At 37.7% G+C, this 24631-nt stretch overlaps 1 protein-coding gene and 2 non-coding genes across 4 annotated transcripts in view; 2 read left to right on the forward strand and 1 right to left on the reverse strand.

Annotated features, from left to right (window-relative positions):
* The window catches only part of LOC107226964 (cysteine-rich venom protein DIS1), an 85647-nt gene extending 77934 nt beyond the window's left edge, over positions 1-7713 (reverse strand). For both annotated transcript variants that reach the window (XM_046732977.1, XM_046732976.1), the window contains exon 1: positions 7541-7713. The gene's annotated coding sequence lies outside the window, so the exon portion shown is untranslated. The remainder of the gene's footprint in view (positions 1-7540) is intronic.
* Positions 7714-16637: 8924 nt separating this feature from the next.
* Positions 16638-16710, forward strand: Trnat-ugu. The gene has a single exon. It is a non-coding gene; the product is annotated as a tRNA-Thr (tRNA).
* Positions 16711-23060: 6350 nt separating this feature from the next.
* Positions 23061-23133, forward strand: Trnat-ugu. The gene has a single exon. It is a non-coding gene; the product is annotated as a tRNA-Thr (tRNA).
* The last annotated feature ends 1498 nt before the right edge of the window (positions 23134-24631 follow it).

The following is a 24631-nucleotide window of genomic DNA, read 5'->3' on the forward strand; positions in this document are numbered from 1 at the left end:
AATGAGTCTGAAATTTTTTATTGCAAACGGCTTTAAATTTCTCACATGAATTCTCTTTGAATTGCATCCTGCTGAAAGTTTTGTGAGCTTTCATCTTACCTCTGAAAAATTAAAGAAAATACGGAAAACAAAAACTACTAAACTCTGAAGCCAAAACTGCTTATTTCAGTAGTTAACTTCCAGCACTATTTTTCTAATACAACAGACTTTTCAAAACCCCCGATTTTTGTGAACATTATTGCCTGGGAATTAAAATTCACGGTGTGATATAAATAGTGCAATATAAAAAAGACACTGAATTAAAACGAACGGTGAAAACAAATGAGACAAAATACAGTTGACGAACAATGTTTGTAAAAGTAATCACTCTGATGGATAGAAAGAGTTATAAATCAACCGTTGGAATCCTAGCAGCGTTGCGTTTATTTTCCCACGCAATTCTCTTTTCGCCGAAACGAGGCTATTATACAGATAAAGTTCAATAGATTGTTTCTAGGAATCGCAGGGTAAGATTTAGTGTAACGGCACTGATTATAATATACGAAATGAGAACCGTGGATGAGAAAAATGAATATGCCTCGACTTTATTGCTATTTTCTCTAATAATTTGTTTGTCATGCAAACTTCCTCTCGCATGGATTCCGGAAATTTGACGAATCTACACCGAGAAAATTGTTTGTTTCAAAAAAATAAATTCTACGTTAACACGAACGTATTGGATACTTTATTTATCGTGGGCAAGCAAGTTTTATTTGACCGGATTCGAGTTCACTCACGGCTCGAATGAAATTTCCCGACAAAAAATGAATGTTGTAACGGTTTAACATTACGGTAATGTATTTGTTGGGATAATATCGTCTGAATTTGAGATTACTTTTGAAAAACTCGACCTTCTTATGAAATTATTTAAAGGTTATCTGTATTCTTAAATTCTGTTCAGTGGGGGGAAAAAATTAGCAACAAAAGCAACCAATCTTTGGGCAATAAATTTCCGCCAGCCTGACGGCTAGTTTCAAATAACGTGATTTTTCACACCAAGTAGTTATTGTTCAGTTTAAGAAAAGGTGATAATTTATACGGACGATGAAATGTTTAGTAAACACTTCCCAAATGCCAAGATCTGAAAATATTGCACCTTATTACAAACATAATTCAGCTGAAAGCTCATTTCTCAGTGACACGTTAACCGCGGGGGATTTAGCGATTTTGCAAAACGGAAGGACGCAGCTTTTCGCCCCGCCGCGTTATTATACATTCAAACCACCGAAGTCACATCCTCGGTACATTTTCCGCACACGATTTTATCCAATATATTAAAGCAGTGAGTATTAATTATGAGTGTAATTTAGTACTCTCGAAATCGAGAAAAAAAAGACAAAATTATCCGCGATCCACGATTTTTGCGCTTGTCGTTGCTGCGATTCATTTTTGTATCAACATTGCGAGCGTTATACAGATTGCAATTAAATCTACAGTACGCGTGACAAGTTTCATACTTTGAGAATTTTGTCAACGCTTTGTGTTCATCATTTTTCGCGATCCTCTTAATTCTCTGCATTCTTGCAGAATTTCAACCTGATTACGTGTAGTTTTAGTAGATTCTTAATATTTTATACAACAGATCGAAAAGTGTCGCAACTTAGTGCTACTTTATTTCAAGGTGGAATCCACACCTGGAAACGATAAAACAAAACATTTTTGAAAAAAAAATTACAAGGAATCTATTGGAATTATCGGATCGAGGTTTTTACTGGTTAAAAATATAAACTTTTGAGAAAATTTTCAATTTCGTTTCTGTCTAAAAATGTTGCAAATTCACAGAGTTATTGAATCGTCGACAAAGTATCGTAAAAAATTTTTCTACAGCGGTACCAGGTAGCGTTTCGTCAAAAATTATTTAAAACACAAAAATCAAACAGGGTATTGAAATGGATACTATTATCTTGTCTTTGTATAATAGTCGATTAGAAAAATATCAGGTTTTGACAAAACGGTGGTCGCTTGAACCGAAGAAGCAGATTTTCAAGAAAACACTCGTTCATATTTTTGATAGTGAAAAAAACGACTAAAGATTTTTTTTTTCAAATTCTATGACAAGTACTAGATAATTACGTATACAACAACCACAGGAAATTTCAAGCTAATCGGTTCAGTGGTTTCCGAGATATTTTTGGTACCAGTTTGAAAAATGGAGTTTTGAGAAAAACGCGTTTGAAAATGTTTCGATATAATTTGAACGACTGCGGCGCCACTGTGCATCGTTTTTGAGACTACCTTCCAAATTAGTTGGTCAAAGCTTTCGGTACTGTTCTGTGTATAACCACGAACACAGCGCTCCAGTAAAGTGTCCTTGCTAAGATCTTCGTACGTCGGTTTGATGACCTTCGAAACCGATTCCGGTAATGCCAAATAATCGTGACGAAAATTACGCAGTTCCCCTTTCGCTCTTGATTTGCCGTCAGGGTTGCTGTCTGTGAAACTGTAATAGTATAAAGTTGTTCGTATCGCTTTCTTCGTATTATCCTTGGAATCACTGTGTCTTCGAATAGCTGAGCCACAGTAGACGCTCAGCTTGACTGTCATTTTTGCAGTAAATTTGTTTCTGCCGCCGAAACGTGAATTTTTTTTCATGCATTCTCGAAAACGGCTTCCCACGCGCTTTTGCACGGACAAACCCAAACGCTCTTTTTTATAATATTTAAGTCTCGCCGTACGGTTGCGCGTTAATTAATCCTACATACGTTTCAGAATCACCATCCTCAAAGCAATCAGTGTATTTCACCGCGTGCTTTTCAATGGATCTTAAAAACGGTTTCTTCCTAGCGTCGACTCCCATCTTGCCTGCGAATCCTTCGTGATTCGCCAGGCAATTTCCTTCGAGTTCAACTTTTCGTTCATTGTATTGCTCGGTATTGGTGCGATTACTACAGTATTTACGTGCAGAGCTAAAAATGGACCTCGCAATAATGTCTGAAACTGTTTTCGAGAAGTGGCATCTCAAAGCCAAAATGGATCCGAGCACAATAAGATCGAAAGGACGGTCAGGCCGTGCTTCCTGAGAGGCTCGTCTCGCTGCTGTGCGACCCAACGCGGCAGGACGCGGCAGAACGCGGCAGGACGCGGCGCGGCGCCTGTTCAACGAACGGTTGTACTCTTTGGGCTATAACTTTGTAATTTTTTGGAATTTTTACCTGAAATTTTCACCATACATTCTTAACATATCAAACTTGAAGTAAATGTAAAAGATATGCTGCCTGTGTTCGAAGAATTTAAATTTGCTAAACCAAGAGAAACGTTTTTAAGCTATGGACAAAAAATTCGATCAGGTCTAAGAAACAATGAGTTGTTTTGTGAATTGAATAATCGGATGAAATTATTTTTCTTTACACTCGATTACAACTCGTGCAATTAATGGAATAAACTGGATAATTTCAAGTAAACTTTATAAATTAGAATCAAATATAGCTAAATAGTTGGTCGAAGAAGAGATATTTATTTCTGTTGAGGATCATTTTTGATGTAATAAAATCGTTGATTTTGGTTCGAAATTGTATTCGCTTCGTATGAAAGTATAAATTTTTTTTACGTATTTTAAGCTCATTTGAACGCTGTTGAAAATTTTCCTTTTTCTCACACCTTTGATAAATTAACCTTAACAGTTTAAGTCCAGCATAACATTTTCGAGATAGCTTAAAATTGGAGCCGTCTGTTAACTTTTCACGAAAATCAGACCAGCAGATTTTAAGACAATCGACAAGAAACTAACAAACAAAGGCACTTTTTTCAACATAGCTTTGTACAAACGTAGATTTCCAAGAAGACTGGCGTCTGCCGAGTTGAAAGAGGATTAAAATTAACAAATTCTCGGCATCTGCAGAGAATTGCCGGCAACCCTTTCACTCGTATCCCCGTGTAAAGAGGCAAGGTCACACAAGCTTTGGCAACTTTGTCCCTATTTGCCACTCGTCCGTACACAGACAGTAAAAAGATCGTGTAATACTCCTACCGTTACCGACTGAGCAAACTCACTCTTTTTCTTCCTATACCAAATAAACAAACCAACTGAAAAGGTTGAAATTTCGGCGGTGCATCATATACACATACACCGATACACCGCTCAAATTTGAACCCTTTCCATTCGTGTTTTCATTCAATATAACCAAAAAAAAAAGGCTCGGGTTGCTCGGTCGATAGATGTAGGCGTACTACGTGGCCTTAATCCGCTCTCTCAATCTGACCTGAGGACCCCGAGATGCTGCAGTCTGCATACTCTCAACGCCTTTCACACGCGAAATCTGTCCATGAATCTTTAGGAACCATTCAGCACGAAACCTGCTTTACTCTCTGCTCCGGCTGTCCAATATTTTCGACGACTAATGTGCGTGGGCGGTTATACTCCGTGTCACGTCATACTGTGGTGTCAACTTTCCATTTTTTACATCACTGTTTCGTATTAGGGAAAATACTCGCTGAGAAATTGAAAATTTACAAAGGGGTTACGATGCCTCGGTTGAAAAATGATTTTTCTCACGTGATAACCTGTTGAAAAACATCTTTTTGACAGGTAAAAAAATTATTCCTCGTCGTTTATACAGACAGTGCGAGGCTGGGAAGATATGTGACTGAATAGAAACTGCCAATTTTTATACGAACCCATAGACAAACGATCCCATCACTACCAACGCGTACAAGTTTTCTCGCTTTTTTCATCTACCCAAAAATCTTCCATTCGTAACAAATAACGATTGATTTATTACGCTCGTACAGAAATTTTCCGATAGATTTATATTGAGATGTCGGAATAATTGTAGCTTGATGTTGAACGTACTTTTTTGATAACGATAAAAAATTAATATCGGCGCTGCTAATTCAACAACAATTGCAGTTGTCTTAGCGTTTCGATATTGTTATAAAAAAAAATGAATCTCTAATTTGAGATACACGCCAATTATCATAGTAAGTAGCCTGTTCAATCGTAACGTTAACTTCTCAAGTATCTCAAAACATTCTCATTATATAAAGTAACCTTCGTCGACCAGAGTTATTCAACACCAATTTTATTTCGCATTGTAATTCTTTCGCCCAATACTTCCCGTAATCATTGTACCAAGCGAAAATGCGAGAACTCGAAAAGTTCGCCAAAACATATTCCAACTCAACTCGCCAATCATGCGAAGCGTGGAAATTCGAGCATCTGCCTTAGAATCAATATGAAAGAAGTATATATATGATTTAAGTTTGCTCATCACTGGTCAATTATCACAGTCAAAACCTCAGACTGCCATTATCTTTATGCTTTCGTGAACGTAGACCATCGTGATGTACGGTAGATTTGAATCACTGCAAAAATCTTCGAGAAAACTCAGATAGCACAAAATTTTAACATACATAAGTTGAAATGACATTCGGCAGTTATCCTAAGAATTTAGACGATCTTGAAGTTCCTTTTCGGCAGTTTGCAGAATTCTACGTGAAAATTTTTCATTCTTCACCACTCGTGGTTGAAAAATGTCAAAAATCACGACGTGACGCTGCTATGATAATTCAGCGATCACCGAGATTTAGAATGGGGAGGTAAAAATATAAAAAGATCTAAATATTGAAGGGCCACAATATCGAACTTTTAAAGAAGCAAATACTCGATTTATATAATTCAAAAATGTTGACAGTAGAAGTATGAGAATAAAAGAATAGAATGAACATAGAATGCCGAACTGTAGAATCGTTAGAACTTCTCTCGATAATATAGAATCGTATACAGATTCTCAATGTTGTCATTCTATGTTTCTGTATTTCAAGTTTCTATATTAACAATTTTCTATACCGAGACTTTCCAGATTTAAAAATTTTATGAACATGATTTTTACGCATCTATAAAAATTCGATATTCTGGTCCTTCCGTCAATCGACAATTCTAGTTTTTTTAATTAGACGTAAAATAATTCTAGCGTATAATCAGGTTGGCGATAAACGTTCAACGGTTCCATTCGTTTGTAATTATACATATCATAATTGTAACGCCGTGAGTACCGTGTGTATTTTCCTCCAGCCCGATAACCAGACAACTTTGTCCATAAATTCGAAACTTAATCAGGCTTAGACTTTCCTCATTTGCATAGTTATATTATTATGAATATATTTTGCCAAACAAATTGCTTAGTATAATTCGGAACGTGGGCTTATACATAATACGCAGTGTGCATTGTCAGCTTGGTATTTGACTGCCGGTAACTTTTTCAATTTTCTTTGAAACATTTTGCATTACTCTCATTTTAATTCGTTTCGTTTATCTCTTTTTTAATTTTTACACGTCGATGATATTTGTGTTCGATGCAATCATAACATTGTTATTTTTATGAATAATCTAACGTTAGAATGGAGATCATGATTCAGCTAGAAATGAGATTATCACGTTATTGAAATTAACAAAACGAATAATCGATAATAACGATTAAAAATATAATATCTCAGAAAATACAAAATTAGAAAAAGCTAGCATTATAAACAAAAAGTTTAATATCGATGCATAAAAGCAGCGATCGGTGAAAAATGGGTAAAGGATACGAATAAACGATATATTATGTAAATAAGGAAAAGAACTTGAATATAAATGTTATTAAATAAATTTGAACGAAACGAACACATAAACAGGACTCGACACGAAACGAATGAAACAATTGTAAAATATACAGACTTGTTCGCTTTTTTGTGACGATTCGTGTTGGAAATGGGGAGAAGAGACAGAGACGGAGAGAGAGACGAGTTTGGGTCGAGAAGGTTTAGTAGATCTACGTAGTTCGATAATATAAGACGTGTCATAACAGGGAGTTGAAGCGTAAATCCTGGCCATGTAGAAATTTTAACTGAATATCGTACAGAGAATGCAAGGACTTGACTCGCAATCTTTTTTATTCATTTTCAAGCATCGTCACCGTCTTTTACACATATTTATATTGTATATGACTAAAAAAAACCTCTCTCGTCTTAATTTCATTTTACGGACAATTTTCTCCTCACTCGTCGTTTTATCTTTTTATTCGTATATATGTGTGTTATTTGTTATTTCTTACGTGTGTTTCTTTTGTACTATCAGGCTAAGTTTGTTAGACCTGCGACGAGTAGTGTCCCTTTTATATTGTAACAATAAAATAACGAATTTAAGAAAGGGTGGAGGGATGAAAGAAAAAAATACAAGTCCCCAAAATTAGACATGAAAGGATTCAATTTCTCTTGGTGTCTGATTTTATGAGTTTCTGTCTTTTTCTGATTTTATTGCGTAGATTGTAGAAGAAACTAAAATCGTTACAGTTATATACTATAGCGTACAAGTAAAATTTTTTGACTTATAGATTGCCGCTAGTTATTTTGTAGAATTATTCTGAGATTGCAAGAAAAAGGCAAACCTTGACACGCGTACAAAACATTTGAAAATGGTTGAAAAATTGTTTCTCTACTAAAATAATATATTATTTTAATTCTCAAGTGAACGGGTTGGTAAATCTACTTATACGGATAAAAATTGTCGAAAATCGTCACTCACCGCGAATCGCCGGATCGCCAAAGAGATGAACCTCGCGGAAAACTGATTTCTCGTTTTTACCAGCGGCGGAGCAATACACGTCGAAATTCGAATCGGGGGGCGAGGATCAGGACGCGGGCGATTAAGTATCCTCGAGATATCGCGGACTCTGCGTCTTGCGGATGTAACGACAAGAACAGCTCGCGCGTTAACTAATCGAGAAGCCCGCAACTATCCGCTCGTTGTTTTATAGCTTGGCTGCGTTTTCCTCGCGCGGCGCGGCGCCGTGGAGGGATATCGAAGAAGTCCTTGGCCGTCAAGGATTACTCACTTCCTGCACCGTAGATCGCTATCCGCTTCTTATATCCAGAGGCCGGCTTTACCTTTAATGACTCAATGCGTCCTTATACGGCGATACGCGATCGCCTCGGGCTTCGCTGGACCAACGTATCCGAATTCCACGCATCGCCACGTGCCCCTCTAATCACACGGCTCTGATTACTCGTGATCTGGTTGACCGATCAAGATCGATCGATCAGAGTGCGCCAATCGCGCTCTGCACGCCTCGCGACTTGTTTCGTTTTTCCTTGCTCTCTGTATAATCGCTTTTCGTCACCCCAATTTTTAGATTTCACTATTTGAAACGACCTCTCTTGACGCTGCTGAGCGGTAGTTTTGTTGCCCTTGATATTCGAGTGGTCTTAGAAAGATTTGATGTCAACGACCCAAGGAGTAAGCGTAGTTTTTCAAACTTGCCTCTGGTTACTTTATTTTATCGACATTTCTACATGTGTCCCAAAAAAGCGATATTATTCACGTACACTGAGAGAGAAATTTTTAGTTCCGGTTACCGCTCGGTCCTGAACTATTTTCATTTTTTACCACAATCGAAAAATATAGTTCTAGGTACGAAATGAAAATTAGTTTTATAGCTGTTACCGAAAAGTCTAGTATCCGTTACTATTCTTTCTCATCAGGATCACTGTTGTTACATTTTTTATGCAACTGTTGCGAAAATTTAATGCTTGTGCAACAATAAATTGATTTCAAAGCCTTGTTCAACTAAAAAATTAGAGTAAACCAAACAAACTGATTTTGCGTCGCAATTACCAAAAAAGGATCGACGATAGCGCAAAATAGTATTTCTAGTTACCGTAACAAATGAAATTTTTTTCAGTATAAAATATTTAATTTCTTTTTTATATCCAAGGTTTCTCAAAAAAATACTATCAATCGCTTGAGGTATACTCAATTTATTGAGACAAAAGTGAACAAAGTATAGAAAATGTAATACTATTCAGAAAGTTCTCTTGCAAGATTTTTGGCAACTATATCTTCTTAAAGTCCAGCAATAATCCGCCATCATGTGATTATCCCACCGATCCTGATATCGTTCCTCCGTCACTTTCCTCGTAAAAGCGTTAACATCTATCTTCCGTTTTTATTTTCTAAAACCTTCGGAAACCACCCCCCCCCCCCCCCCGCCCCTCCCAATTTTTTATTAGTAAATTGTACATTCTCAAACACCAAAATTCACGAAAAAAATCTGGGAAGCAAGAAATTTTTTCTCTTTCCGTTGAGCTCTTTAATTAGTAAAAACCAGTTTTACTTCTTCCATGACGTGAATTTCCCCCACGAATTTTTACGATCTCTGAAGGTGAACCGATAGTAAAGTTTGCGAGCGCTCTACATTTTTCAAACAAACATAACTTACAAAAGATAATTATCTACAGATAGTGAACGAATTCCTCGAAGAGTATTTAATAATTCGATAACATTTAAAACAGAAAGAAAAAAGCAACGTCGTTCTTGGAAACTTTTGTGAACTATTGATGAACGGAATAACTAATTAATTAAAATTTTCTTCTTGCGTGATCTTTTTTTTTTAGGGCTTTGGTATATAAACTGGAGTAGTAATCGAAATGAAAAAATTGACATACTATACTTTTGGAATAACTGGGCATGAAATTGAAAATTTTTTAACCGACGAAAGAGAAAGTTCAAGTTTTCTAATTCAATTTTCGATCGTCTCTCAGGTTCTTCGAAGCTTGGACCATTTTTATTTCGATCAAAGATTTGACGATTTATTGAGTTAATGACATAAAACTATACGGAATTATTATGTACGATTATGGATTGCAGGAAACTAATATACTATGCAAAAAAAAATTACGTGTTCCAACAAATTCGATAAAACAAAATGTGGCACAGAATCGTCTTTTATTCACATCGCCAGAAGTGATTCAGCCGTAATAAATTTATTGCTGAAATACCAAATTTTTCAAGTGTGTAATATATTCTGAGAATATAAGATCCCTGGAATATTTATACAAATTTACTTACAATTCCACTTCAATATCGCTCTAAAATTTTTTGGATATTCTGAAAAATGTGCGCGTTGTTGCGCGACAAAAAAAACAAAAAACAAACAATCCGTTCTCATACCATTTACATATACAAACCTGAAAATATCGAAAACATATGTATATTTTATTCGCAGTTCCTGAGGATCTTTCAAATGTCTTTCATATTCCTAAAGATCGGACTTTTTAACACACAAATTACATGAGGTAATATTTTATTTTCCGACAACAGAAAATGCTAAAAATTCAAAGACAACAATTTAGAAATGTGACAAAACCGATGAGCGTATTTCCGAAGGTATGAAAATTTGAGCATTTTAAGATCACAGCATGGATTATAATATCATATTAAAATTGGATGTCTCTCAAAATAGTGAACTTAAAAATCCGGTAGAAATTTGGTGGAACCCCTCATATATACTCAGCAAAGTCCCATAAATTCTCGAGTCATCTGCAACATCGAACGTTAAAATTTCACCCCATCTATTAAGTAGTTCAATATAAAGTCTCATGCAAGTACCTCGATACCAACAACACGTCCTGTTTTCCCGCAGACTAGTTGCCTTCATAGCCTCCGTGCAAAGTGGACGAATATCGCCTCATCGAGATTGAACTTTCCCCGTCCCTGCGTTGCAAGCTCCGACGCGGTGTAAAGCCCAATTAAAAAGCAACGAGTCCAGGAACGGCCAAGGTCGTCCGGCACAACGGGGTGTCGAATTCCCGAAGAAATAGTCGTGTTTTCGCAAAGCCCAGGCCAGGACCATCCGTGGGTTGCCGGCATCCGGTCTGACGATGAGTGGGCGTTGATATTGAATTACGGCGTAGACTCGTAAGGATGTTTGAGGGATCGAGGACGCGGTTGTTGAGGGAACAAGGCGGCGGCCGTTGTCTTAACTGAACATAACTTGATTGAAAGTTTGTTAAGTGAGCCTTTGGAGCCGGGTAACCGTTCCTGGAAACTGTCCGCGGAACGTAAGGAACCCCCGAACCATCCGCTAGGACTCCCCTCTTATCGAGGGACGTTCCTCAAACTTCCGGTCATCGTTGGACCTTTGATTGCGGCCATCATTCTTCTCTGCCCCGCGACGCAAACATCAAATCCAACCCTGGACGAACCCACTTCTCGCACCCTCTTCCAAATTGCTTTCCAAGTGTTCCTCTGTTCCCATCGAAATTGCCAGAATTATCGGCGGTTATGATTACAGTTCGCCACAAGGCGCGGGTGAAATCCTTTCTCTCAAATGGTTCACCCCTTATAATGATTAAATCATTTTTATTTACGGGGCGTAAAGGATCGTTATCCAAGGTATGTTAATCAGAGGTCGGACATTGACTGCAAATTCGCACAGCGTACGATTCTTACGAGCTTTTTTCTGACTCCTCTGTCTCACAGTGTCTTATACAAGAATATGGATCCTTCACGTGCAAAAATACTCTCACGGTCTATGACGATGTGGCATAAAAAGGAGCCGAGTCATTCTGACGGAATTCTATAACCATGCTGTTCAGTGTTTTCCTAGTAAGCTGTCGTTCTCCTGCAATTTTGGAAAATAAGCGACGTCTGGCAGCGGTTGAAGTACAGGGGATCCATTCTAGTTTGCGACAAAAATTCTGTAAGTAATTGAATCCCGAAGAAACTCCATATCATGAATATTAATTCTGAATTCTTGGTCGGGATTGATATTTGCCAGACGAATATACCTTGTTGTAGTTATATGTTTCTTGAAAAAAAAAATTTACTAACGCCGTCTGTCTCATGTTTGTAATATTTTATAATCTGAATCGCGAACGTAAATCAGATTCCCAAACATCGCTAATTTAGTAAAGTTAAATCGTTGCCAGCGAGGAATCTGAAAAGCGATACTGAAAATAACAGTCTCCTATCCTTGTACCAAGTGAATTACCTTCTCGTTCAGTATAGTTCTGAAAACTGGATGGCGAGAAACATTCCAACCATATTACATTTCAGGTTTCAAACAAACCAAAGAAACGATTCATCCATGCTGTGTCGTGTCTTATCAACGACGGATATTTTATAAAATTCTGACAAGCGGATCGAGAAGAATGACAAGTCGATTAAAGAAATGAACACCGTAACCTCATTCGATGAGTGGTCACACGTTGCGTCAACAGATGCCACGTTGGGGGAAAAAATTGCCCTTCTCAACTTCTCGCAGCAGTGTAAAAGGTATTTTCGTCGTTGACAGACTCGGCAATCAATCAGACGACCGAGTATTTACATTAACTTTTGTCAAATCGTCATCCGTCACGCCGCTCTAACACAATAATCCAACTTAATTACCAAAGTACTCTGAGGCGTCGCTCCCTCAGGCGCAGGTGCGAGGACCAACTTCCAGTCTCCATATCCATCAGGATAGGCACTCGCCTATACGCGAACCAATGCCAACATGCAGACGCTGTATATCCATGTATACCGACGTCTTACCGTCTTTCGATAATATGCTGATCCCGTTTACAAGCCAGGACAATCCTGCAAGGGATTCGAGGGATGTAGAGGAGTCCCGTACCATTATACACCAGCTGATACTCGCGTCGAGTCTTCGCCGTACCCTCATCCCTCTCACTCTCCGTCGTGTTCAGGCCTTGAGTCGACTCCCACAAGTCGGTTGAAAACCTTCATCCAGCCTATCGTCTCCGTTTTAGGGGACGCACTGGTTGCTTGGGACACGTTGTACTCCGTGTAGGTAGAAGGATGAACAGGATCGTCAACAACGTTACCGTTCCTGCACGCTGGGTTGAACGATAATTGCGTACCGTTCCTCTAGTAACGGTTGAGACATTGATCCTTTGGTTCTAGTCCAACTCGCACTGAGACCATTAACGTCATCTCGAGCAGAGCTGAGTTGGTATTGGATTAGATCGGATCATACGGAAGTTACGACGGTTGAACTTTTCAAACGCGGAGACAAAAGAGAAAGAGAGTTACTATAGGGACGCGAGATGAGAGGATATTGCGGATAATAAAATAAAAGGCGATGAAACGGATGGTGAGAAAGGGAAGGTCGTAATTCTTCATGCAAATGAAAGTTTCTAAGGATATTAAGTCCGTAACCTGCTTTTAGAAATTCTCGGAAACTTGTACTGGGAAGCGATGTCTGTATGCTGTTTTGTTCGAAGAACGAGACGCTTTGAGGAAGCTTTCGTCTTCATCGAATTAATCAAACCCCGGCTCTTTCTTTGACTTGCCAAGTTTCGCGTGTAGATGAACAGGTTGAGTCGGTATAATCTCCCAGAGTAGGACTAGACAATTCTAATCTCGTAGTAAGCACTTACTCACCCTGTATAGTATAGGCAAGAAGAGTGTCTCATTACACAGTCCATGCAAGAAATAGCCCGAAGGGATGTTGTACGCGGATCAAAGAGTATAGTTGAAACAGTATCACCTATTATATCCCGCCATTTTGAATCTATAACGAATTTATGCCGATGGGTTGAGACACTTCGAAGGAGTATAACATTAAAGAGGATTGGTCTCTATGAGCCAAAAATTGGGTACTCAAACCGACACCACTCGGATTCAACAGTGGCTTGTCTTGTTTCTCGTTCAATTTAACGTTCCTAGTTGCTGGTTGACACTTGCATACCTTAATTACTTCAGTTTTGTGGCTGAATCATCAATATCCATCGGATAAAATTGACCAGAACGGAAAATTTGAAGCGTCGGATTTCCACTGGGGATGATTTTACCGTGCTTGGACAGTAATGATGTCAGAATTATACGCGATAATTGGGTTCGTCGATTATAGTCATGACAGATATTACTGTTGAAATTTCATGACACGCGAGAAGCTTGCTTTCTAGTCAGTCAATATCGTAAAAAGTCGCAAGTCAGCCTGAGGAAATCGTTATCAATTGATTACGAAGCGTGAGGTTATTTAAAAAAATTCCTGACAATTCTAGACGTTGTCGAAAAGAATATCATAGCAGAAGATTACAAGTCAAGACAAAGGTTGGAAAAGGAATTACATTTCGGAATTTGAACTGACGATCAAGTCTGGATGTTAATAATTTAAAATAAAGTACGTTGTCGTGTCAATTTCTTTAATAACAAAAAGACACGTAATGCAAATTCATTTTAGTTCTTCACAGCTCATTTTGTTCTGAAATTAATTTTTGACCGATCATCTCCGTAGATTTGTTTCAATTTTTATTTCATAATGTGAAAAAACGTTGCGTGCAAAGTTATTGCAGATTTTAATTATAAACTTATGATTTATTTAAAGAAAATTTTTACGTTCATTTGATACATCTTGCAAACAATTCTCCAATCAGAATAAATAACCACTGATCCATGAACATAAATAAGAATTACGACTCTGATATTAAAACATGGACCATCAATGCAATCTTTCACAAGCAATATTGTGAGAATTTTTTAATCAAAATTTAACACAATCCTCATCAGTTTCGCTTTTCAAATCACAGTTGTACACTTTTTTTTTCGTTTTTATGCTAATTTTCTTTACCAGACCAAGTACCGCACATCTTTTATAATTGTATCAACAGCATATCGATACGACTATTTGGATAGCATCGCGTTACTAATTTCCAAAAGAGTTAAGAAACTTATCAGGTCCTTTATATTGAATTATGCAAATGTTGTTTACTGATAAATAATTACCGTTCAAAGTTTATCAGGGAAGATCTTTTGCTGCTATAATATTAAAGGAAGTTACGCTCTCGACGTAACGAATCATGGAACTCAAATTAGCCCTGTATAACCTGCAGGTAGGGTAAAATTGCCCAAACTTCCAAACTCCTGCCACCTTTCTCACTTCCATTTCCTACCACCGCAGCGCTGATCTCAAAGGAACGTTTCTTCCCGCGGTTTTTCGCCATCTGTTTGCCCCGTCAGGTTCCATTTTCCTTCTCCCCCCTCTAACTTCGTTCTTAAAAGCAAGGCCGCAAAGTTGAAACCGAAGTAATTAACTAGCACAAAAATTGAGCGAATGAAACGAGTCCGGGATTAGGTTGAGTTTATCGTTTCGCAGAACTGCGACACGGGCTATGCGTCTTTCCTATTACCAATCGATAGTCCACCCCCAAGGTCCTGGATACCCGACAGTATCTTTATCTCACCGTTTCTTTCAAACCGTGTTTTCGTTCGCTCGTTCAGGGGATGACTGAAGGTCCCAATTCCTGACACCCGGCGATTTCTCTCCCTCGAATCGCCCTTACAGGCACAGATCGGTGCAATTAACTTTAAAAGGCGGCGCCACCTGCGCCGGTAGTTGTCGAAACGACGGTGACCTTGAGTCGAATGGACATCGAGTCGTGGCGTAACGGCATCAAAGGTGAAAAGGCTGTTTCGAGGGTCAGGGATGATCGTTGGATTTAATTAAAGATTGAACGTTCGAGTCTTCTGGACTTGAGCGCGTCGCAATCTCGTATCGCATTTTATTTCCCGTCAAGTTTTCCCGCGCTAATCATCAGCTCGAAACGACGCTTTCCATCCCGCTTCGAGCAGGAAGTTTTAATGAGTGTGGAATTAGATATCCGGCCGACTACCGCCCTCATCCTCCACTACACTCTTCGGACTCGGGAGTAGACGATTTGAAACTTGCAGACTGCAGCTTGCAAGCACGAACGGAGTTCTGGGCCTCGGAGTGCCTCGTGATACCTCCGCATTCTGAAACTCGGCTCAAACGCGGTGTAACGAACAACCAAAGCTTACGCCAAAGGCGTTTCAACCCTCGGCAATTTTCCCCCCTCGCGAAATCATGGACGAGATGATGTCGATGCAAATATGCAATGTATACGCGCTGGTTCTACTTGGCGAATCTATTCAAAATCTAATTGGGGTTCGGGCCGTTGTTCTCTCGATCAATCAGCTAAATTTCATTCCAACTATGAATTGGCCCTGCCTTTGAACCATTGAATCGGGCTTATAGGCAATCACACCTTGCCCGTTTACTCGCGCGATTCGGTCAGTTTCGATTTTCAACATTTTACCCACGGCGTAAGCATCATTGTGTTGAAACTGAAACTTCATTTCGGAGAAAACTTTGAGTGATTCGACTTCTTTTCATTTGATGGCTAGAATTTAGAAAAAAAAAAAAAAAAATTAATCGAGCTGCGATACTCTTTGGCGAATTGTAGCGAGTTATCGATTTTATTGAAACTAATTGTAAGTTTGTAGTTGAACCTGGACTCTGATAGAACATGTGGTATTATTTGCTCTCTATTCAACTCTGTAAATAATTCACTCTCATAAGCGATACAGAGACTTGCGGATTAGGTGTATTTTCCAAATGTATAACTCTTCGATATTCTCTTTGACCTGAAGGTTGAAAAAATATTACACAACAATCCCGCCGTGCTAGACATACATGTGATATATAATTCTAAGGAAACTGCTAATTAACAATTTAGATGGTAAATATGTTCATTCTTGACAAAGCCAAAGAATTTTTACCATCAATTCGGCGTTGAAAAAACCTGAACATCAGAATGCTTCGACAAATTCCATAATTCAACCATTTATTATTGTTCATGTACAAAACCCGTTGACAGAAAAATTGAAATTCGTTATAAAAAGCCCTAAAAAGTTGGGAAATTTTTAGTCTCTACTATCATACGCTGAAACTCTGCAAGTCTAACAACTTGCCGTTCGTTTCTATACCTTGGACACCAAGAAACCTTACCGTTATATCAACAAAGCATCTCCCTACAATTACTTCACCCGACATAAATCCACCAAGAAAAAACTCAACCCAATCCAATGATAATCGCAAGCCTCCATAGCTCAGGGGTTAGAGCACTGGTCTTGTAAACCAGGGGTCGAGAGTTCAAATCTCTCTGGAGGCAGGTGAATTTTTTTCAACCAAAAACCGTCGGAATGAACTATTCGAATAGCAAATTCGTACCGGAGAGGGTTTCCGGAGGATCACGTGTACGAGGATCGACAGGATCTGAGCCTCTTTCGTGTTTTTTTTTTTTTTTTCCTCCCCTTCCCCTTCCCGCCATCCTCCGCTGATTCCATTCGGGGTCCGGCTTCGCTTCCTGATCCAAATTGATCCGATAATCAAACTCGCAACTAATTTTCCCCGCAGCTAGCTGGACTGAGTCGCCGCTTACGGGTCGGCTGTCAAATTAGATTGTCGACCCGCTTCGCGTTCCTGTCGCTCCCGCGCTACCAGTCGTGCGGTTTCCCACCGACCATTCCCCGCGAATTTCCCTCAAATTGTTTTACCCAAACTTGGAGAGTTTAAGCGCCATTAAACAAGTCCGTAACGCGTCGCTCACCCCTCGCCTGGATACCATTGCCTAATAAAACTGTACCAATTTTATCCGAATGATGGGGTTCTTCGCGTGGTTTACTACCTTCAATTCTAGATCCGCACTATTATACGGATCGCTCAGTGCCAACTCCACGCGATATCCAACCGAATCAAATCGTCCATTTCGGCAAAGAAATTCACGCACATCAACATCATTTTTTTTTCATTTTTTATAGACTAAGAAAATTGACAGGTTCAGAATTACACGCAATCCCTGATATATATTTTGATTTTGTACATTGATTAGGCAGCTTTTTTCACGTCATTGTCCAAAATTTATCGCTATTTGTCAAAACTTTGTCATCACGTTTCGACAACTAGGTTTCTTGCTGGTATAATAATTCAGCCGATTTGAAACTCTTTGTCACAGTTTGCAACGGGTTTATTTTATAGAATCCTGTGCAATGACGTGACTAGAATGGCGCGCACATTCGAAACACATTTTACAACTCTCGTAACTTTCCATAGCTATTCTCAATAAACTTCACACCGCATAGGTTAATTTTAGTAGGTATAATATGTGACTGGAAATTTTTTTGTCTCACTTTAATTACTGGCGAGGCAAATTTTATCGACAACCTAAATTAATCTAAATCTAATTGTCATATCGATCTGTCTACACTTCTGATGTAAACGTGCGACGGGTCTGTGTAATAGGAAACGGTAACTTCGTATCAATTTTTGTAAACATTTGGATTTGTTGAGAAATGGAGAAAACGAGGCGATGGAATTGCGGATGATTCACATCACGCTTGGAGAAGAGAAGAGAAGAGAAGAGATTACCTCCTGGATTGTAACAAGGCACGAGGCTGAATATAGCAACGATTAGCTTTGGTTCCTTACATAGGTAAACTTCGAATCTTAGTCTGCAGGGCCTCCTCAATATACATTTGTGATTACTCGCTCGTGAAATACGATGCTAATTGAAGTTACGCGAGATATTGCAGCTGAAACGAGACACGTCGAGTCTGTTTAGACGTCTTAGAACCCGAAACGTGGATCTATCGTACAACGGGAGTTTTCTGTGGAACTTCCCACTCAACGCGAACTCTGTAGCGATAGTCACTGAGCTGAAAATAATCGATGCATCGATTAATCGAGTCGAAAAAATAATCATAACACGACTCGATTGAATGGGTAAGAATTACTCGATTGATCTGTTGTTTCGTATTTTTTTTTTTTTTAAACGGTGCATATGAAACCAAAATTTCTTAAATTTCAGTACGTAGTCTTGATAGGGAAAAAGTTTTTTGATTATTTATAGTTTCGTTCGAAATATTTTTCAATTTCAGGTGAAAACGTTCGTTTATCTTTCACTTATTACGTCAAATAGGTACTCGAAAAGCAGTATAATGATAATAATTCATTTTTTATCACAAATTTATATTGCATTGCGTCGTTCATAATTGTAGTAAGGAAAAAAAAAAAAAAAAAACAGATTTTCAGGTAAAATAATCGAGTTTGAAAAACAATCGACTATACTCGATTAATCGGGGAAAGATAATCGATTTAATAGAAGATCCATTAGTTTTTCATTCTTAGCAAAAAGATAGGCAACGTAATATGTACGTTTTGAATACGCAGCAACAGAAAATGAAACGTGTGTGTACATATTACAAAGTTTCACGTCAATTCAATTTAATTCAAATTAGCTTTTCCACATCCCGTATTTTTGGTATTGAATCTGTTTACGTTCATTGTATTATTTATCACACAATATTAATAACAATTGGGACGAATGTGATTTTGAAACAATGACATGTTGACATTGTTGGAGTTTTGCTCCATAAATTTCTTGTTATATCTCTTCGCAAGATAATATCTTTGCTCAAGTTTCTGAATTGAGATTCCGCAAAGAAGAAATCCCAGAGATATTCTCCGTGAACTTTCGAGTCTCTCTGACATGGGTTGCACATTTCTGCCTCGAGGAACTTTCTGATTTCTTACTATTTCTCAACGTCATTTCCTTTTTCTTTGAAAATTCATCTGTGCAGGTTTTACCGCCAGTTTCTTGTACAGTTCGGTGTTTTACAGTGAGTTTCCTTGTGTTGGAAAAATTTCGAATCCTTCACTGTAGTAAATTGTTACGATTATTTTCTTCGGTAGAGAAAAATATTTCATCGACTCTATTGAATTTTTTTAATTTATTTAACAGACGATAGACGCACGATAATATTTATTGACCTCAAAAATTTGCAGGAAAGAAAAAAATAGAAACATGTGATCGATTAATATTTAAACTATCCGAAAAGTTGTAAAATTTATGACAGAAAAATTGACGTTCATTAATGAAAGTCAAATTCCATATTTATAGGCTTTGCAAAAATTTTAAAGAAAATTTACACAAAGTCAAAACGTCTTTTCATTGAAAAAATCTGAGAAACAGCTTCGATTTATACTCTTACCTAGAAAGGCTGACCAATTGTCGAAACTATTGAAAACTTTCCGCCGTAGAACAGAAGCCCGCAAATGACAGATATCGAATTCAGTGGGTACGGAAAAGCCGTCTGCAAGGTATTGTCGAAACGGGGGCGGATTCAACGAAGCCGCAACCCGCGGATCCGATAGTTTGAAACAAAAGAGAACCGCGAAGTTATGGATATACGGCGACGAAGAGAAGTCGAAAGTGGGAAGTCAAAGTTCAGGGCGCTGCGTTGCAAAGGGCGGGAAGGTTAGAAGGTCAGTTGAAAGAGCGGGCCGGAAACCCGGGGCGCAGATGTCGTGATTGGACCATTGTTCGACAAATTGCTTCGTTGAAATTAATTTGAAATCAATTTCCGGAACGGCGATCGCCTTCCCCTTCCCTCTCGCCCTTCGTCGCGCAATAATTTACATACCAGGCATGCCGTTAACGTAAAACGTTCGCAGGATGATGTTAAATAAATATATAACGCGAGCCCAAATAATTGTGAAATTTAATTTTCGCATTTATACGATGTCCAACTTGTCGGAGAGTTTTTTCAAGTGAAAATTTCAAGATTTAGTTATACACACAGGTACAATGAGAAAAATTGCATTTGTTACAGTAACTGGAAAAATTCAGAAAACAGGTATCGTTAAAAAACACTGTTTAAATATTGTTGAAATTGCGAAAAACGAGGTACGCGTAAACATTTTGCGCTATCGTCTATCCTTTTTTGGTTATTGCAACGCAAAATCAGTTTTTGAGGTTCACTCTACTTTTTTAGTTAAATAAGGCTTTAACGTCGATTTATTGTTACACGAGCATTAAATTTTCGCAACAGCTGCAAGAAAATGTAGCAACAGGATTCGTAATGAGAAAGAATAGTAACGGATAAGAGACTTTCCGGTAACAGCTAGAAAACTAATTTTCATTTTCTACCTGGAACTATATTTTTCGATTGTGGTAAAAAATGAAAATATTTAAGGACCGAGCGGTAACCGGAAATAAAAATTTCTCTCGGTGTATCGTATGAAAATCCTCTAATTTTCAAACACAGTTTTGAACTTTTGTCTTCGAATTTTCAGCACTTTTTGTCACCCGAGAAGAAATACGACTCGATACACTTTTGCGTAAAAGAGTTCGACCTTTCCGAATATCAGATCGATTTTCATGTACTGTCGGAAAACACGCTTTTTCGAGTTTTAAGTCCTGTATATGCGAAGGGTATAAAAATACATTGTTCACATTTTGTTGTGTAGAGAAATAAACATTTTGGTGTATTACCTGAAGTTTTTATAAAGGGATGGAGATGAGAATATAATTAAATCGAGATTCTTCGGTTTTATGATTTCAACGCCTTTATCGGACTTTATGGGCAAATTTCGTTTATGTCCCTCAAGAAATTGCTGCAAAGCCCATTTTGAAAAATGGGTATCAAAAACAACCACTGAACTGTTTTCAAGAATATTCAAAACATTTCAGGTTTAAAATGACAAAATTTTAATAAAATCTCAAGCATAAGTTGTAAACTCGAAATGAATTTTCAACTCAATATAGTGTGAATGGTTCACGAACTTAAAAAAATCAATACTCTTGAGTTTTTCATGCTGATTCACAAATTTTTTTTCGTTTCGGATTTGTCTGAAGGCTAGCTATAACCTTATACATTAAAAAGGATGATTTTTTATTTTAAAACCTGAAAATAAAACATTTCTACACCATCACATGTTCTCCATAAAACGCTTAAACTTCCAACTTGACCATTTTCTGTTAAAAAAAAACAAACTATTTTTCCTGCGATACTTAATCGCATTGAGAAAAAGTTCGAGATGTGATCATAAAGTAAAAGTATCAGTATACGTTTACAAATTTTTACCGTACATTGTCAAATTTGATTATCTGAGCTTTCGACACTGAATCGTATTACAAATTAATGTTACAACAGAGTTATCGTAAAATTTGGATCATTGACCATTTTTCAGTCGGTATATCGTAGAAAGAAATTACTTGTGCGATATTTTTCGCAATTGTTGTGAAAGTTTACGAAAGTGTCATTATACGTAAGCTGTAAATGAGGTTATCACACAAATTTTTCAAACAAGCAAAATATTAATGTCCAATCGACAAGTGCGCGTATTTGAAAACTTGTTGCCCTGTAACGCGAAATACCGATAAGCTTTTTTATGGTATTTTTTTATTTTTTTTTATTTTTATTTCCTATTATATACCTAGTACCTTTTTTACGATGATACCGTATCGGAGTTTGTTTCATGGAAACATGAAACCGCAGCTATGGGGATAACGATATTCTCATGGTGTGAGTTTTACGCGGTTGATATTTTACAAAGAAGGAAATCGAAAACGTTGTTTTTTCTCCTTATTTCAGCCTCGATAGGCATTTCATGAAAAATGATACGCATCTCAACGTGACGTTGAATTTCGAAAACGAACTCTTCCCGATTTCACGATCAAAATACCATTTGCCGGTAAAAATAATTATATTATTACTTAAGCTTTTCTTGGTAAAGAGAAGTTTCCAAATGCTGATTGACATTTTTCGGGCGAATAAACAATTCTCTAATCAATACTAATAACGAAGTATTTCTAGCATCACGCGATGTGTAGTACAAAACGAAATCGATCGTATTCGAAACTCGTGTACGTAAATAATTACATTCTGAAATCCAATGTCATGTAAACTCCCATTAAATTACCAACAATCCCATTAGGGAAATGGTTAAGCCCCCTATAGGATTACGTTGGCATCTGTCATTCGATGAATTCGAAACACGAATCGAATTTACATGTACATATAACCTGTATTAATACAGCAGAAAGATAATTATTCAAAAGTGATCAGCAAAATCTGTTTAATCAATTCGTTACAAATACTAATATCCGTAATAACAACCGGCTGATCATTATTGTATAATTAAGTTGAGTATGAAATTCTTTTGAGAAAATTACGTGGAGTAATTTGCGAGTTTATAAAGTCACCTTAGGATCTCCAACACGTTTATAAAGCTCGTTTAAAGGTTATCAAAGTTTAGGGAATGAACAGAATTATCTTTTAAGGAATGAACGGAACTTGTAAAAAAATTACGGACTTGGTTTAACGGATAACGAGCTTCCTGGACGAATGATAAAATGTTTGAACAATAAAGTCTAATTGTTATCATAAATCGGTGAACGAAAGTTTTTTGTTTGTAATAATTTCGGTGTATTTTGTTTGTTTTTTTTTTCTCAACGTAGAGATTATATACTTTTAGAATATATTGAATTTTTTTCACGTCACAATACACGTAACGCGAATTCCGACTGAATAAGAAAATTCCCGAAGAAAAGGAATTTTGTTCGTTAAATTCTTTCGATTTTTATCGACCGCAATCGTTCGAATTGAGAAGATGGGGAAAAAATTGAAAAAAAAGACTATCGCGAAGTCATATTTGCTACGTCGCAATCGCAATTGTGTCGCCTCCATAGCTCAGGGGTTAGAGCACTGGTCTTGTAAACCAGGGGTCGAGAGTTCAAATCTCTCTGGGGGCAAGTATTTTTTTTTTTTTTGTTATGTTTTTTTTTTCAACGCTTCATTTCGTACGAAATTCCCATTTACTCGCATCTTCTTAACTTATTTACTCGTTTGACATTTTCAAATCATCGCAAACTCGAAAGGAACGAATCAAGCTATTGTATAAATGTTCGACGATAAAATACGTACGAACCATTATTGTATGATCAATTAATATACAACGATAATTCGACAAATTCACCGCATATTTTCATCAGAATCGTTCAGCACTAATTACGCGGTTTCGTCAATATGTACACATTTAAACAGGTGAATACATAAATGCGGTGCGATGTGGATGGGTGTGGAAATTATTTGAACCGATGAAGCGTCGAACCGGTCACACCTGTCTGAACAGACGTGGTATGATAACGTACATTGTACGGATACGGTGAAAATATGGTTTGTCGAGCGGATATTAACGTTTTAATTCTCTTGTAAAACGGGTGATTAATTTCATAGGGAAACAGGAAATAAAAAATTTAACCCTTTTTTTCTCCGCGTTTTTTTGCTGCGATGAAGATACCGTGATCTCACACAGAGAAAAATTTCATTTGATACAATAACTAGAAAAATTCAGTAAAGCAGGTATCGTTGAAAAAAACTGTTTGAATATCGTTGGAATTACGAAAAACGAGGTACGCCCAACCATTTTGCGCTATCGTCGATCCTTTTTTGGCAATTGCAACGCAAAATCAGTTTTTGAGGCTTACTCCACTTTTTTAGTTAAATAAGGCTTCAACGTCAATTTGTTGTTCCACGAGCATTGAATTTTCGCAACAGTTGCAAGAAAATATGGTAACAGTGATCGTAATGAGAAAGAATAGCAACGGATTTTAGACTTTCCGGTAACAGCTGGAAAACTAATTTTCATTTTCTACCTAGAACTGTATTTTTCGATTGTGGTAAAAAATGAAAATATTTAAGGACCGAGCGGTAACCGGAACTAAAAATTTCTCCAAGTGTTCACAGATATTTCACACGTCTAGAAAACGCACGACGGTTGTCCAAACGATAAAAAGATGAATGAGATCAATTGATCGTACGTTTCGACGGTTACAAGTACGCGTGCAGCGTGGAAAATATAGCAGCAATGAGGATAAAATTCTCACTGTTGTTACAAGCCGGGCCTCTCTTTAAACTCGAGCAACGCCCACGGCACTCGAAATATTCAAACACCATGCACACACACACACACGTACAATCACACGTCTTCACACAGCATTAAATATCGTTCCGTCTCGCCCGCTTTTGATGCATCAAGAAGCACCAATAATTTTCCGGCTTTTCCCGACCGCCGCTGCAGCGTAAAAACCGCACGCGGCCGGCCAGTGACGGCAAAAATTTGGTCCGTCTTGTTCCGGTGAATCAGACTCGAATGAGGTATGCTAATGTTTATAACCGTTTTGTCCAGTGTTTGCAATTCCTGGATTATTTTTAACCGCGCAAACGGAATTCTCTACAGAAATCTTACCA

Source organism: Neodiprion lecontei, chromosome 2 (genome assembly GCF_021901455.1).
Source record: "Neodiprion lecontei isolate iyNeoLeco1 chromosome 2, iyNeoLeco1.1, whole genome shotgun sequence".
Classification (NCBI taxonomy): domain Eukaryota; kingdom Metazoa; phylum Arthropoda; class Insecta; order Hymenoptera; family Diprionidae; genus Neodiprion; species Neodiprion lecontei.